General features: G+C 44.8%; 1 long non-coding RNA gene across 1 annotated transcript in view; it reads left to right on the top strand.

Annotated features, from left to right (window-relative positions):
• LOC309379085 overlaps positions 1-10,790 on the top strand; it is a 267,561-nt gene extending 256,771 nt beyond the window's left edge. The window contains exon 2 of the long non-coding RNA XR_014172358.1: positions 10,113-10,790. This is a non-coding gene — a long non-coding RNA (uncharacterized lncRNA). The remainder of the gene's footprint in view (positions 1-10,112) is intronic.
• Positions 10,791-16,950: the final 6,160 nt, after the last annotated feature.

Here is a 16,950-nt window from a genome sequence, read left to right as displayed (position 1 = left end):
CTACTCAGATGTAAGCCCCATTAAGTTTAATGGGACTTGTTTCCAATAATAATAATAATAATAATAATAATAATAATAATAATAATAATTTTATACCCTGCCCATCTGGCTGAGTTTCCCCAGCCACTCTGGGCGGCTCCCAATCGAGTGTTAAAAACAATACAGCATTAAATATTAAAAACTTCCCTAAACAGGGCTGCCTTCAGATGTCTTTTAAAAATAAGACAGCTGTTTATTTCCTTGACATCTGATGGGATGGTGTTCCACAGGGTGGGTGCCACTACCGAGAAGGCCCTCTGCCTGGTTCCTTCTCGCAATGAGGGAACCACCAGAAAGCCCTTGGAACTGGATCTCAGTTTCCGGGCTGAACAATGGGGGTGGAGACGCTCCTTCAGGTATATAGGACCGAGGTAAAGAATTAAAAAAGAAGTGCAGCCTGAAATTCTGTTGCAAAGGATGACTCAGGCAAAAGCTGAACCATTTGAAATGGGAAAGAAGCACAACAATGAAACAAAATCTGGAAACACTCATCTTAAAACCAAATAGTTCACAATAGGTTTAGGGGAAAGAGGAAGCTGCTATTTTCTTTAATGGTCTGTAAACGAAACATTTGTAATTTGAAAATCCCACACTAAGGTGTAAATTACAGAATGACAAATCAGCCCCTTGATATATGCAAAGGTCGCCATCCTTTCATCTGAGACTTCTTTTTCATTAGGAACTCCTATTCTATCAGGAGTTTTTAGGGATGACGTTCCGTCTGTACTTATTGGAATAACTTCTTTATAAATACAAAGCAGGATTGCATCACTGGTACTGGGAGCCAAAATGTGTCTGGGACACAAAAGTGACTTTCTTTAATGCTTAATTGTTTTACTGTCCCTCAAGAAGAAAACCAGTGACAGATTACTAAGTATCACTTTTTCAACCGTTCCTGGGAACCCTTCCTGGGTCCTTCGTAATCACCATGAACAAAACATACCATACACACATGCACACATGTTTGGAGAGAGAGAAATTTCTTTCTTTCTTTCTTTCTTTCTTTCTTTCTTTCTTTCTTTCTTTCTTTCTTTCTTTCTTTCTTTCTTGTGTCTATGTGTTTATTTATAATCTTTAGACTGATTTAGAGCTAGCAGTAGGTGCTGTGTATGAAACTAAACATAATGGTATCTGAGGATTCTATTTCAACACTTGTATAAATCTTAAATCACTCTTAATTGAGTGTGCATATGATGCTGTATGGATCATATTTTATGACAGAATCTTTTTGATAAACCAATGCAGTTTACACTCGAAATGATATCAGTTTTCCTAGCAGGCAGCTGAGAGACAAAAATATTTTATAACCACAAGACATTGTGGCAGTGAGGTATCTGATACCAGGTTGCTTTTTTGTTATGTTCAACACCGCACGCACGCATGCACGAGCACACACACAACCCAATGTGTGAATAAATGAATGCATGCAGTTTCATTATGCACACCTGGTGCAACACCCCCACCTGTGTACACTTTGGGACAGACGATCCAACTGACTTTTACGCTTGTAAAAATTGTGTGGGATCACTTGGTTGATTTCTTGAAAATCAGTTTTGGGATTCTGTGTGATTTCTGCACGTAGCCGAGGCAATCCTATCATCCACCCTCATGTATATGCAGGTATGGGGAGCTGGGATGAGGGGGAGAAGCTTGTGCACTTCAGACATTGGACTGGTTAAGGGAGTAGATATCATCAGAACCAACTCACTGGTTGGCTGAGATGTTGCATGGTCTTCTCAGCCTAATGACAGAGGGCACAAAGCAACCAGCAAAGTTTTGATTACCGTATGTGAGAAGGGGCAATTGTCAGTCTGGCTGGTGTTAAACCTTCCTCTCACAAACGAGAAGGCAATAGATTGATGGTGAGGGAAGAATCCCAGAAAGAAGGGAACCTATAGAGAGAAATCACAGCGGATGGGGTGGGGAGAGAGAGAGAGAGAAGGTGCAGAGCATGCAACAGAATGATATATATGAAGCTGAGGAAAGACAGAGATATGAGGGGAAAGACTAATGGATTACAGGCAAGGAAGCAAAAACCAGGCCATTTTTTCTTAGCTCAAATTGTTTGTTTCCATATGTTGCCATACTTTAGCAAACAGGTCATTAAGGCAAAATGCAAGCATTATCCTGACAAGAAACAAAATATCTGTATACAATTTAGAAAAGAAGAAATAAAAAAATTAAAGGCACAGGCCTGCTAAGGTTAAGCACTTTGAACTCTAACCAACTGTAACTGGAAAAAGTATGGATGTGTGTAATTCTCCAAGTGAAAGCAGTGATTTTATTTTTTTTAAGTCTAGTAAAGCAGATCGGTAGTTGGGTGTCGATTGAGGGTATTTGCTGAGCACCAGCATGACAGCGATGGGGGATTGAGGATTGGAGAGATTGTGCTGTGGTATTATGGCACTGGACAAGGCTGTGGTGTAATTCTTGATTTTGTGGGGAACATAATGTTATTATTTGTTTTAATATTAAATAAATGTGTTGAAAAGAAAAGAAAAGAAAAGAAAAGAAAAGAAAGCTTTAACTTTGGCAGAATAATGCGTCGAGTTTGAACAATGGGATGAAATAAATATGTGCCACACAGGAACTTTGGTCCAGGCTGTTTAGCGACTGAGGCTGGCTGTGTTTGAACAATAATTCACTGTGAAAAGTGAGGGATTTAATCCATTCTTGAAGATGCACTGTGGCGCCGGGACAAAGGTAAGCCAGAGCATTCTCTCCTGCATTGGACAATATTAGGAAAATACATCAGTAAGATGGATGTCTGTCCACTCACACCAATGAACTACACAAAGGTGCAAGGGGGGTGGGGTGGAATACGAGTGATTATATCAATAGCTGCAAATGAAAAAGGCCATCAGCAGAAGATTAATTGCTCCACACCCTCTACCCCTAATTGTCCCAAAAAGAAAAGAGAAGAGAGGCACTTCTGTTATCAGTGAAATGCCTGCTAAAGAGTGGGAAAGTTTGGATTTTGCAGCACAACCCAGCATGCCATTGTGAAACCAGGGATTTTCAAAGATGCAGCTAGGAAGAAAAGGGAGAGGACATCAGAATGCCACTTTGCTGTGTTTTGAGATACACTTTTCCCTGCTGCTGTTCCTACTGGGATTTAGCACTTGGAGTGCCTTTGCCCTGGAGAAAAGGCCATTACATTCCTGCCCCTCTCAACATTCTGATGGTACCTCTCCTGCCTGTTCCAATGAGACAATTCAGGAAGAAGTAGGTGCTCCCTGTTCACTTCAGTGAACATTGCACTGGTGCATACCTTTGTGTGCATGGTGCCCGGGGAGGTTTTGATTGATCTTCAGATGAGTTGCTTACAAAGCCCCAGCTCACTGCCATCTCTGCAGCAGGCTCTTCTGTGCTGCCCATGCTGTGAGCCGGAAAGGAGGAATCAGGTCCCAGTAAAAGGTGATACTTAGGCACATGTCAGCCTCTTGCCCCATCAGAGCCAATCGGGGACAGAGCCTGGCAGCAAAGGAAGAACTTTATCCCTGTGCTCTCCTCCTAGGCTATGACTTCAGCACCCAGGTTGCTGGTGGGGCTGACAGATTGGGCTGACGATGATGGGCCTGTAAGCCTGGCAGCTCCATCTTGGTGCCCAGCTTGTGGACAGGGGGTGAGACATCAGTTAGTTAGCAGGTGGGCTGGCCAATAGCCATATCCTTGCACTATGCCAGGTCAAACTCTGCTATGTTGTACCCACACATGGTCATATTCCTTTTGTAAACCACTTTCATTTACAATCAAGCAGGTATATTTCATTTACAATCAAGCAGGTATATACATTTTATGAAATAAAAGGAATGAATAAATATTTAACCCATCTCATGCCCTGGTGTGTCCACCACTCTTGAACTAGTCTCTCATTTGTGTGCAGGGCAGAACACAGGGAGATCAAGTTGTATCAACTCCTGTGAACAACCTGCAAATTAGTTTCTAACAGCTATAAAGAAACCCTTTGTTCTAGATCGATTAACATCTCTTCCGTTTATGCTTTGGAATCTCTGGAAGAGTACCAGAATATAAGATGTGACAAAGATTCTCTCTTACTTTTCTTTACAGTGATCTAGTAGAATCATTTTTTACAGTTTCACCGCTCTGACTGCATTATGCTCTTCTGAAGAGATGCTAATATCTATGTGGTCAGAATAGTTAGTGGGTTAAATCCTCCCCCTGCTGGTACATAGATGCAATTAGCTAATACCAGGCAGCATGGAAACAATGAAATGCCAAACACTCCATCTGTCCCTGTTTATCAGGGCAAGCCCCCGTTGCACAAGTGTCTCCATTTTCACCTGTGAAATACTGGGAGGTATGAAATGCAAAAGGAAAATGAACTTTCTAAAGTATACTTATTTATCCTTCAGTCATAATTCCTTACTTTTAAGAAGAATGCTGGCAGAGAGTGGGAGTTGGCAGTAGGAATCTTCCTCAGGTGGAGCAGAGATGGCTATGACATGTGCCATAGGAACAGGATAAGGCCCATGATTTATAGCTCACCTTTCAAACCCAGTGGATTTTGCAAGGCAGCTTGCATAAATACCTTCAACAACTTAACATCACTATATTTATTTAAAAGATAAAACTGTTTCATTAGGTTTTGTATCAACCTTTACGTACTTCGTACCTTGCAAAATGAAAAGCAGCACTAATCAAGTTTATCCAGGTTTATCCATCAAAAGTCTTTCTTTGAAAGCATAATAACTGGCTTCTCCTAAAGTCAGAGAGAGGGGAAATTGCTGGGAGGAGCTCCATACCTCTGCTGAGGATAAAGTGCTAAACCCAGCTGGGCAGCAGCAAAGCTTACCAGAGTGGTGAAGCCCCTACTGCATCCACAGCCCCAGGCCTCACTCTGGCCAGGAAAAAGCAGGTGCTTTTGGTGTGGAAGCTCCACACCTGACACAGCAAAGAGGCCCTGCTGCAGCTTGCGCATTGCTGGGCTGGCTTAGACTCCAGCGGATCCTTGGCAGTCCTGACTCTGTCCCCTCCCCACTTCCAAGATGGGGGTTTATACTAGCTGCTGGTGGTGATGGCTTCTGCACATCCATGCTTTCAAGGAGCACAGCAGGGACCTCAGTCCCCCTGCCTGCAGAGCCAGGTGCAATCAGGCAAAACTGGGAAGAAGGACCACTTCTTCTCATCCAAATTCCTGACAGTGTTTGGATTGCTTTGCTCTGTGAGTTCATAAGTCACCTGAGATTTGAACCATTGCTCCCTTCAATTCAAGGTCCTGGTTGAAAGACAGAGAAGGTAACATAGCAAAGAACATAGGAAGCTGCCTGTGCTGGTCCCGTGTGCTAACCAAGAGGGGAGGTCCAAGTCCAGTCTGAGGTCGAAGGTGCAATATGAAGGCAGTCTGTAAAAGTTGAAGCTGGATGCAGGGCAGGTAGTTGGGTGAGGTCAGGAGCTCCGGCAGGGTAGCAGGACAGGGTTCAGGCAGGAACTGACAACCAACAAAGTTGCTCCCGCAACTTAGGACTGGGGCTGGCTGGCTTTTATCTGCCCCGAGGCATAGGGTGGCCCGGTCCTCAGGTGACTCACCTCTCCTGGCCTGCCTGGAGGTGAGCACTCCTCCTGCGGGAACCTAGTTCCCTCTGCCTCTCTGCCCTGAGCCTCTGCAGGTCAGGAGAGGCTGGAGGGTTACCAGAACCAGAGACAACCTCAGCTTCCCCTGATGGGGCTGAGAGTGGAGCACCTCCAGGCAATGGGTCCTCCACCCCCTCAGGAGCCAGAGCAGACTCAGCTGGTGCCTGCACCTGAGGATCCAGCACAGGTGAGGACCCTTCAGGCTCATGCCCCAGACCCGGCTCAGCTGGTTCTGGAGGCGGGGAATCCTGTGCAGGCTGGGATTCCTCAGGTTCAGCTTCCGAATCCGAATCCCAAGCCATCACACTGCCTTATCCCAAGTTGGACCATTGGATTGTCTAGCTCAGTAGTGTCCACACTGACTTGCAGTGGCTCTCTGGGGTTTCAGACAGGGATCTCTTCTAGACCTGCCAGGAGATTCCAGGGATTGAACCTGGGACCTTCCACATGCCAAGCCAGAGCTCTACCACTGAGCCACAGCCCTTCCCCACAGCTTCCTTTTCACACTTGTGGAAGGTGACTATGGCAAAGGAGTCACTTATGGCTTTAACTTCCAATGGTGTTTACCCAGCAACGCTTCTCAGGTGCTTCGGCTGTAGCCACTCCCTTGATGAATATCCATCATCACCACACATTGCAAAGTGGAATTTGCCACAACCATGTAGATACATTTTACTCCATATTGAACATCAAAAAAGGAGCAGTGTGGGGGGACCACACAGTGTGAAAGGGCCTTGGTTTCCCTCCCCCCTTCTCCACATTGTCCTTCTGGTTCTTTTGCCCATGCTCCCCTCCACAGATGGCCCTCCCCTCTACAGTTGTGTGAAACATTACCACCCGGATTCTATGGGTTGCTGGTAAAAATGAGAAAGAACAGGGAAACATTCCCAAAGTGTTAGATAGCTGAGGAGAAATAGTGAGAAGGTGCAAAATGCGTAACAGGATTATAGCTCATAATGTGCAAATGCTACACATTCCAGCCTGCTCATTAAACAACCTGACTCAGAAAGTGGGTGGAAATTATCTTTCTGGGTCAACTCTCCAGTAGCAAGCTGTTGAAGCGGAGAGAGAGACAGCACAGCCTGTGTGAGAATCACAATAATATATATTTATTGTTCATTTTTACAGGGAGGAAAAACTTGCCTTGACTTGGAGATCCCATTTGTTGGCCACAGGAAGTGGTGGTTTTTTTGTGCAGGTTTGGTGTATGAAAATGTGTGTGCTGGTGACATGAGGTTGAGGCAGGGAGAAGAGTGAGTTTTAGCTATTAAAGCACAACTTGGTATTTCAGTACCCTTTAATGATCCACAAGTGATGGGAGGAATAGTAAACACTGAGGCAAGTGTTGACATAAATAAACAGAAAACATTAAAATGAATGGACTGTATTAAGAGACTGCAACATTTACATGATCCTCCAAGGCAGATGATCTCCCAGTAACCCAATTCACTAGCCACAGTTCAGCATTTCAGGAGAATCCATCTATTAAGCAGAAGGCTTTCATATATAGCAGGAGTAGCCAACACAGAGCCCTCTACATTCCACCAACCCTGTCATGCAAGCTGTGACAGATGGAGGCTGGGGCCCAAAAGCGCTGGAGGTTGCCACATTGACTACCCCTGATGTATGGTAAGGCTGCACATTGGCAGTGTGTATCCTAAATAATGAAGCAAATTCTGTAGCTATGGAGCAGGCTTTCACATTCTAGAATCAGACTGTTAGCAAGGTGTGTTGAGGCAGACCAGGAAGTCCTCAGTCTTCAGAGTAAACACCCAACCTGCCCCCCTTTTCTGAGAAATGAACCTAAGATGACTGAGATCAAGGAGGACTGGCTGTAGAATGGATAGATGGGGGATGGTGATGATGATGATGATAATTTATACCCTGCCCATCTGGCTGGGTTTCCCGAGCCACTATGGGCTGCTCCCAACAGAATTAAAAGCACAATAGAACATCAAACATTAAAAACTTCCCTAAACAGGGATGCCTTCAGATGTCTTCTAAAAGTCAGATAATTGTTTTTTCCCCTGACTTCTGTTGGGAGAGCATTCCACAGGGTGGGTGCCACTACTGAGAAGGCCCTCTGCCTGGTTCCCTATAACCTCATTTCTCACAGGGAGGGAACTGCCAGAAGGCCCTCGGAGCTGGACCTCAATGTCTGGACTGAATGATGGGGGTGGAGATGTTCCTTCAGGTATACTGGGCCGAGGCCATTTAGGGCTTTCAAGGTCAGTACCAACACTTTGAATTGTGCTCGGAAATGTACTGGGATCCAATGCAGGTCTTTCAGGACCGGTGTTATGTGGTCTTGGCAGCCACTCCCAGTCACCAGTCTAGCTGCCGCATTCTGGATTAGTTGTAGTTTCCGAGTCACCTTCAAAGGTAGCCCCACATAGAGCACATTGCAGTAGCACAGGTCTACCTTTTAATATGAGTGAATTATTTTCCCAGTGTGATCCAATCACAGTGATTTGGAGGAGAGAATTTGAAGTAAATAAGCAGAGTTCTTCATGTGGATTATCATTCTCCTCCACGTTTTGGCTGCAAGAGCAGGGCATAAGTGGTAGTCAGACAATTGAGATGGTCTGCTTCTTTCCCAGCCATTATTTTCCTGAACAAACAGATCAAAGTCATGCCCCTCTTTCTTTTATATTCACAAAGGGTAATGGCAGCTGGTGAGGGGGGGAAGCTGACTTTTCCTCTCAATTTTTATAATGAAGGTAAAATAACTTAACACAATAGCACTTAATCCTATTTGTCTGAACTTTGCCAGATTTCTCACCCAGGGGCACCTCCTTCATGCCCTCAGTTTCAAACTGATTACCCAAAATATTAAGGGAGGGAATAGGATTTCTATTCACACAGAGAGAGGCACAGGTAATGTCTGCCCTTGAAGGAGAAATGCTATAGCTATCTTTCTGAAATTTAGAAGACTTCATCTTCACAGAAGGGGTGACTATGGCTGCAATTTGTGTCCAACTCTGGCAGGGAGGGAAACAGAGACTCTTTCTTAAAAAAAAAAAAGAAAAAAGAAAAATGTCCCCTGCATGAAAATCCTTGGGTGATCTGCCAGAAATTTGGCAGTTTTAACCCACTCTTAAGGAATACCTTTGCCTGATAATTTCAACCACTAGCGTAAAAGGGAAAACAAAAGGCAGAGCCATCTTGACATGCCCATTGTGGTCAACAGAGCTTCAGATTTAAGAAATCAGATGGAGACCCAGAACAGTCAATTGACTCAGAGGAGATGTGAATCCCACAGATATAAGACAAATCTTTTTTCTTAATAATTTTTTAAATTGAAATTTTCAACATAACATTTTATCCAACACATATCATCCTCAATTTTTTATTCCCCCCTATTTTCCCCTCCCCCCTCCCCAGAAAAAAGAAATAACCCACCCTCCCACTCACCTCTCCAGAGACTTCTCTCAGCTCCTCTCTCTGGTTTTTCAGCACATGTTTATCTCTGCATATTATTAAATTGTAAAGAGCCTTAATTTATCTATCTGTATGTTACCCATAATAAATTTGTGCATGTTTATTCAAAACCTGCCAAGGAGTCCAGTTAATTTTGTTGTTTCTTTAAGTACTTTGTAAAAGGTTCCCATTCTTCTTTAAAGTCACAGTTGTCCTTATCACATACCGCCCGGTTTCGAATCTTCCATTCCTGGGTAAGGTGATTGAGAGAGCGGTTGCTGAACAGCTTGGCAGGTTTCCGGATGAAACATCAGCTCTGGATCCATTCCAGTCCGGCTTCCGCGCTGGTCATGGGACCGAGACGGCTCTGGTCGCCCTAACAGACGATCTCCGCAGGCAGCTGGATCGAGGCGAGTCGGGGCTGCTGATTCTTTTAGACCTGTCAGCAGCCTTCAACATGGTCGATCACGAACTCCTGGACCACCGCCTTGCCAACGTGGGGATCCAAGGCACAGTCCTTCAATGGCTGCGCTCATTTCTCTCTGGTCGGGGACAGAGCATGGTGCTTGGGGGGGAATTGTCATTGCGCCACTCATTGGTGTGTGGAGTGCCTCAGGGAGCGATACTCTCCCCGATGCTTTTTAACATCTTTATGCGTCCCCTCACCCAGCTTGTCCGGAGTTTTGGACTGGGCTGCCATCAGTATGCTGATGACACCCAACTCTATCTGTTGATGGATGGCCATCCTGACTCGGCCCCAGACACACTGATCAGATGCTTGGAAGCTGTGGCTGGATGGTTACGTGGGAGCCGGTTGAAGTTAAATCCTTCGAAGACAGAGGTCCTCTGGCTGGGACGGGATGATATGGGACTGAGGGGGCAACTCCCATCTCTTGCGGGGGTGCAATTAGTGCCAGCACCGTCCATTGAGAGTTTGGGTGTAATCTTTGATACCTCCCTCTCTATGGAGGCACAGATTACAGCTACAACAAAGGCGGCATTTTTTCATCTCCGCCAAGCTAAGCAGTTGGCTTCTTATCTCTCTCGCCCTGACCTAGCCACTGTGATCCACGCGATGGTCACCTCCAGACTGGATTATTGTAACTGGCTCTACGTGGGGCTGCCCTTGAGACTGACCCAGAAACTCCAGCGGGTGCAGAATGCCGCAGTGAGACTCCTTACGGGGTCTTCACTGCGAGATCACATTCATCCGGTGCTATACCAGCTGCACTGGCTCCTGGTGGAGTACAGGATCAGGTTTAAGGTGCTGTTTTAACCTTTAAAGCCCTATACAGCCTAGGACCCTCGTACCTATGGGACCGCCTCTCCTGGTATGTCCCACAGAGGAACCTATGGTCTGCAAATAAAAACATCCCGAAGGTCCCAGGCCACAGAGAGGTTAGGCTGGCCTCAACTAGAGCCAGGGCTTTTTCGGCTGTGGCTCCGATCTGGTGGAACACTGTCACAAGAGACTAGGGCCCTGCGGGACTTGACATCTTTCCGCAGGGCCTGCAAGACAGAGCTGTTCCACCAGGCCTTTGGTCAGGGCGCAGCCTGACTCCCTCCTCTGGCAATCTGCACAGAATTCTGCTTAATGGTTGCCATCAATTTGATTTTAATTAATTTTTATAATGAAATGTTTTTAGAATGTGGAATTATTTGATTGTTGTTAGCCGCCCTGAGCCCGGCTTCGGCTGGGGAGGGCGGGATATAAATAAAATTTATTATTATTATTATTATTATTATTATTATTATTATTATTATTAGTGTCAGTTTCGCCAATACCGCATAGTCCATCAGTTTCTCTTGCCACAGTTCTTTGGTCGGGAGAGATATAAGACAACTCTTGTGGTTGCTGCCTACTGCTAATATATAGATAATTAACAAAAAAAATTAAAAGCAGATATTGCAACTAAAAATGCTCACTCAAAGGCCAATTATATATTATTTATTTGTAAACATTCTCCAGTCATTTCCTGCAAAGGGATAAACTAGAGTTATCAAAACATAAGGCCCACAGGATTCATCAAAATACTGAGCCATCTTATGGACTCAAAAAGTGATGCTCTTAGCAGGAGAAAGGGAATGATTCACCAAAGGCACCGACCTTGTGGTGTAACAGTTAATATCTAGAAATAAAATTGCTTAGGGTCAAACCCAGCTGGAAGTTGCATCATTCCCTGATTTGAAAGCCCCTCCCTTGATCCCGATATAATTGCAGAGATTAGTCAGTAGGGAACAAAACTGCAAAGTCCTCAAAGTACACCAGTGCAATATGTGCATGTATGATTAAAAAACACTTCTGGAAGAATAGAAGAGCAGTGGAAGGGAGGTTCCAATTAAATGCAGCTTTTAAAATAAAATAAATAAAATAAAATAAAATAAAAAACACTTCTGGTTATCATGCATAAACCTCACTGGGCGTCAGTGCTCTGAAGTAGGCAAAGTAGGCAACTAAGAGAGAACTCAGGGCCAGCTTTAGTATTAGGCAGCATGAAGCAACCACTCCAGGTGGCAGAAAGAAGCAGCAGCACCTTGACTGTATTATTCTTTTGGGGGACAGAGTTGTGTGTCGTGGGGCGCTCAACGCCATAAGTACCTGCTGCTGTCAGATCCAGCGAAGGCCACTACCATATCACCAACATTAAAATAAGGTCCAGCTGCCATTCTGGTCAGCTTCTGCACCATGACTGGGGCTCCTTTTTGCCCTTCACCACACATGGAGTCATAACCCAAAGTTGTTGTGACCTTCAGTGAGAAAGAAGCTATGTACATTACCATATGTTCCTTGTAGGAAAGGCACAAAGACAAACCATTCTACATTATGACATGCTTCATGCCACCTGTTCAATACATTAGGCATACAAATTCATTAAAAACATTTCCAGCCCATGCAGACTTTTGCCTTCTATGGATTTTCCAGCTGATGAGTTCTTGAGGGCGGGGGAAACAAATGGAAATGCTCATCTAACTTTAACAGTCTTGGGATGTTTAGCAATTGCTGGCAAAGTGATTTCCAAAATTGAAGGATTGCTATGTATGTACAACACGCCTTCAGCTTATGCTTTCCAACCATGCGGCTACAAGCTCAATTACAACTACAGTAGTAAAACACTGAGGAGGAAAACAGTGTCAATTAGCTAAGGCTTGTAACCACCAGGTCATGCATAATGTCGTTTTTTTGGATGCATCAGGGGAGAACAAAACCATGCAAGTGCACCCACTCGTGGCAAATCTTATTAAACCAAAAGATAGCTGGAATGAAGTTGCCATTGCCTCGGAAGTCCAACATATTTATTAATTCCTCCCCCTGCGCATAAGCGATGCTGGCATCTCATGACCCCGTAATGACTTAAGTGAGTCTTGCGTTTCTATCACTTTTTAATTCCTATCCAGGAATGCTTCTGATATTGCTTCTGATATTGCATTCGCCATTTGTGGCTTGGTGGATTAATTTGTCTTCGTGCTTCCTTTGTTGCGGCTCTCCTTTCTCATTCTGAGGTATACCCTGCACTTGGGAAAGTTAGGATCCTTGCCCCAGAAGCAGAAGAGCAGGAGTAATACCTTCCTGAAACAACCTAGGGACCAGAGGTGGATTTAGGGTAGTGTGACTGGTTCCTTGGTGCCGAGCTGAGGGAGGAGAGGGCAGTGGTGAGTAGCCAGCCCTCCTGCTTGCCCCTGGGCGCTCCTGCACTGACCGGACCCTCCCCCAGACAATCCCTTTTATTTGGGACATTTTGGATTGCTGAGCAGTGGATGGCACAGAGCATGCACCCCAATTTGCTTGCACCAATCAGCTTGTTCTGCCATCACTGGAGGAGGAGGCTGGCAGATTTTGTCCTTGCACATATTACCTAAGTCTGCCTCTGTAGGCACAATCTAGTCCAGCATTCTACTGGGTTGCCAGCTACCTCTGAGCTAGGACAAGCAAGGCATGAAGATGGTGAGAAGGAAGCTGGTTTGTATGAAAAAGATAATTGAACCACCCAGCCTACCCGAGGAGGAGCCAAAATGGTGCTCTCCACATGCGACTGGATGTCAGCTCCCACCAGCACCAGCTCGCATGGCCAATGGGCAGGGATGTTGGGAGTTGTGGCCTGACACATCAGAGAGCATCTCAGAGAGCAACCATGTTGGTGACCCCTGGTCTCTGCTGACTGACAACAGCTGTCTGAGGTTTCAGAAAGGGATGTCTCGCAATGCTACCTAGAGATTTATTGGTTTTATTACAATAGTTGCAGGCCACCTCTTAGAGCTTTCCTTCCCAAGGCGGAATCCAATGTATAAATTCACAATATAAAAATCAACAACAAATCCAAAACTATAAACCACCGTAAGGATACAATTCATGGACAAGAATCAGCAACGGCACTGATCACAGTCAACCCAGTAAGAACATTAAAACCAAATAAATAATTATAAACTACCTCAGCACTGCATTTACACAGCCACCCAATAAAATCCTGATTTAGGAAGAGGCCCTTGTAAACAAATGGGTCTTTAGGGTCCACTTAAAGGCCTGCAATGATGGGGTCAGGCATATTTCAAAGAAAATCACCCCTGCTCATAAGTTGTGATTTGACAAGGGAGGGAGGGAAGCCGCTGTTGGCACCAGGAATTGCTGCTGCTGCTTTACTGCACAAACACACACACAATTTAAATGACAAAAAAATAATAAATGTTAAATGTATATACAGGCATTCAGTATATTATCTACTTTGCCTATATACATAAACTTTGCAGTATGATGGTGCTGAAATATTAAGATTAATTAGGTAATTAATACCCTCCTGGTAGCTCTTCCTTTTCACCATAGTTCTTCTCCCTGAAGCTTTTCTTTAGTGTTGGGGCTGGGAATTCACTGGACTATAGCTTCCATCATTCCTGAACAGACTGGGGCTGATGGGAGTTGGAGTCCCAACAATACCTGTGTTGGAGCTGGGTAAATATATTGCAGGGCTGTGCAGAGAGAAATAGTCTGGTGCAGTGGTGGCCAAACTCGGCCCTCCAGATGTTTTGGGACTACAGTTCCCATCACCCCGACCACTGGTTGTGTTAGCTAGGGGTGATGGGAGTGGTAGTCTCAAAACATCTGGAGTTTGGCCACCACTGGTCTAGTGAGACCACTGGTTGAAAGGATAAAGAAAACTTAAGATTTATTATTCATGGCAAACAAAGCCATTCTGAATAAAGGTTTTGCAAGATGGAGTCAAGAAGTTAACAACACCACATGCTAACTCATACTGACTCTGGCTGAGGTTGGAGAAGCAGCAGGAAGGAAGGAAAGCCTGAAATGGCATAATCAATTTACCACCGAGCAATTACTTATCAGTGAGGATAAAGAACAGGTTGCTTTTCTGTCTATAGCCCCCTACTGGTTCAAGTAAAGGGACCCATGACCATTAGGTCCAGTCGTGACCGACTCTGGGGTTGTGGCGCTCATCTCACTTTATTGGCCGAGGGAGCCAGCGTACAGCTTCCAGGTCATGTGGCCAGCATGACTAAGCTGCTTCTGGCGAACCAGAGTAGCGCACAGAAACGCCGTCTACCGTCCCTATTTATCTACTTGCACTTTGACGTGCTTTCGAACTGCTAGGTTGGCAGGAGCTGGGACTGAGCAGTGGGAGCTTACCCCGTTGCAGGGATTCGAACCACCGACCTTCTGATCGGCATGTTCTAGGCTCTGTGGTTTAACCCACAGCACCACCCACGTCCCACTGGTTCAGGTAGCTTATTGCAAACATTGTTCCTGTACTCCCAACTATCTGGAGGGCCACAGGTTCCCCACCCCAGCTTTAGTCCTTTCCTTCCCGCATGACCTGCCTAAGACTACAAGCTTAGGGCATTCACTCAAAATGCACACCTTCCTTGATTTTTGTCCTATCAGATCTAGTTTCTCAGAGCTGCAGGTAGCTAGTATTGAATTGTGGGGAGGGGGGGATCTACAAGGTGGTTTGGACAATCCATTTCGGATGAATCGAGCTGTGTCAACTAATTTGAATGTTCTTGATGAGAAACATTCAAGCTGGCAGTTTTAAAAGATTCTGGCAGACCATTTCGAAGGTCCTTGGGTGAGCGAAAAACCCTTTTCATGCAACAGTAACAGGAATCTATCATCCTGGAACTGTGTAAGGTATTTCCCCTGAGGAAAGGAGTCTAAATTATCTCCAGAGAGGGAGTGTTTCACTTTCAAAAATTATAGCCAAATGGGAAAGTTGACCAAGTTCAAGTAAAACATGGGAGAGGGTCTTGTCTCATCATGTTATCTTGCTTTGTAAAGGTAATGAAAGTTTGCTTGAAATATTTGGCATGCCTAATAGTTAACATGAAACAGAAAGACTGTCAGTTTTTGCTCTTTTAAAAAAACCTGCTTCGAAGAACAAGTTTCAAGCACTGGATTCCACCTTACAGGGTTCTCATCATCGGTTTGTGGTGTCACCAAAATCATTTAAAAAGTTTTCACTTTGAAAGCACAGGTGCCATTACTCTAACAAAATTGCTGTTAACTAAGGAACGGATGGACCCACCTGTTTCTGTTCCATATCAATGTGCAGGCATTCAAATACAGGCCTGTTCCATCCCATTTTGTAGATTTACCAGAGCAGTACACACATGAGTTTTTCTAGTGTACAAAATAAGTATTAACGGGTTGGGGTGTTTGGGGTTTTAGGGGAGAAGTAGTACCTCTGGTGTGGGGCACGTTATGCTCCTTCTTGGGGTAGTTTGTCCTTTTTTGACCCCATCCTGCCCTCAATTCTTTCCTGTGACTCCTAGAAGCTGGGTGAATCTGTTAATTTCAGCTTCTTTCAATTTCACATTTTGCCAATCCTGTTTCCTGATCATCTTTTGGGCCCTAAAGCATACCCAATCCATCTCTGGCTTTCCCCTCCTCCTGAGTACTAAAATCCTCTAGCTATCAAGTCAATACATTTCTTTGGCTCTGGACGTCTTGCCAGGCTTAGCCCCTCCTCCAGAGGAGTGTCTGGTGGATTCTCTATGTGGGGTAATCAGAGGTGCCATGCAAGGCGTGTTTGGGGCTGGATACTTTGTGCTGTTTGACTATGACAGAGGGCTCCACAGTAGCAATAGAGATCTCTGTGGAGTCCTACAGATGAGGTTCCCCTGGAGTTATGGTTGGGTTTGTCTCTTGCATAGATTGAGGAGCAAAGTCCAGAGTCAGAAATTTTGTAAGACCGAACAGAATCCTCTTGACCCTTTATGTCCCCTGATCCCTACTGAACTGGTAGCTGCAGTACCACCTTCTAACCATCTGCAGAGGTGGCACTGAAGCATCACAGAGAGAAGGCCAGATGTCCTTCCTTCCCACAAACTAGGTTCCCCAGCTTAAGACCTTCTGCTACCCAAAAGGGGGCTTGACATATCTTTCTATTTTTCATCATTTGTATTTTAATTATCAGGATTTGCTGAACATATAAGCATGACTTTCTAATCAGCTATGTCTCCCCTCTTTGCCTCTATTTGTCATGCATAGGTACTTCATTTTGCTACTCACTGAGCTCATTTCTTAGCCCCTACTTGTATACTAAGGCTTAACTTGAACTTTAGAACCTTAGGAGTATTTATTAGCTTTAAGAAGCCATATGTTTTATAGCCCCTTCTTGTTAGGTCATACTTTTCCCCCTTAGTACAGATTCTGAGCTGGCCCTCAGATTTAAGATTCCTTACAGCTATCAGATTGCACCCAGAGTGGAAAAAGCCATGCAATTATTGGGTGTTACTCATTAATGGGAATTCAAATGGCGACTGTTAACAGTCTATAACACCAGGAAGTAGGGTGTGTGTTTTTCCATGAGTCATAAAAAGAAAGAGTCTCAGTTACCACACGACTTTCCTTTCACTTCCAGTGTGACAGTTTATGTCTGGGTCAGTTTATTA

This window comes from Podarcis melisellensis (assembly GCF_964234715.1).
Source record: "Podarcis melisellensis genome assembly, chromosome: 10".
In the NCBI taxonomy this organism is placed as follows: Eukaryota; Metazoa; Chordata; class Lepidosauria; order Squamata; family Lacertidae; genus Podarcis; species Podarcis melisellensis.
This window is presented reverse-complemented; position numbering and strand designations above follow the sequence as displayed.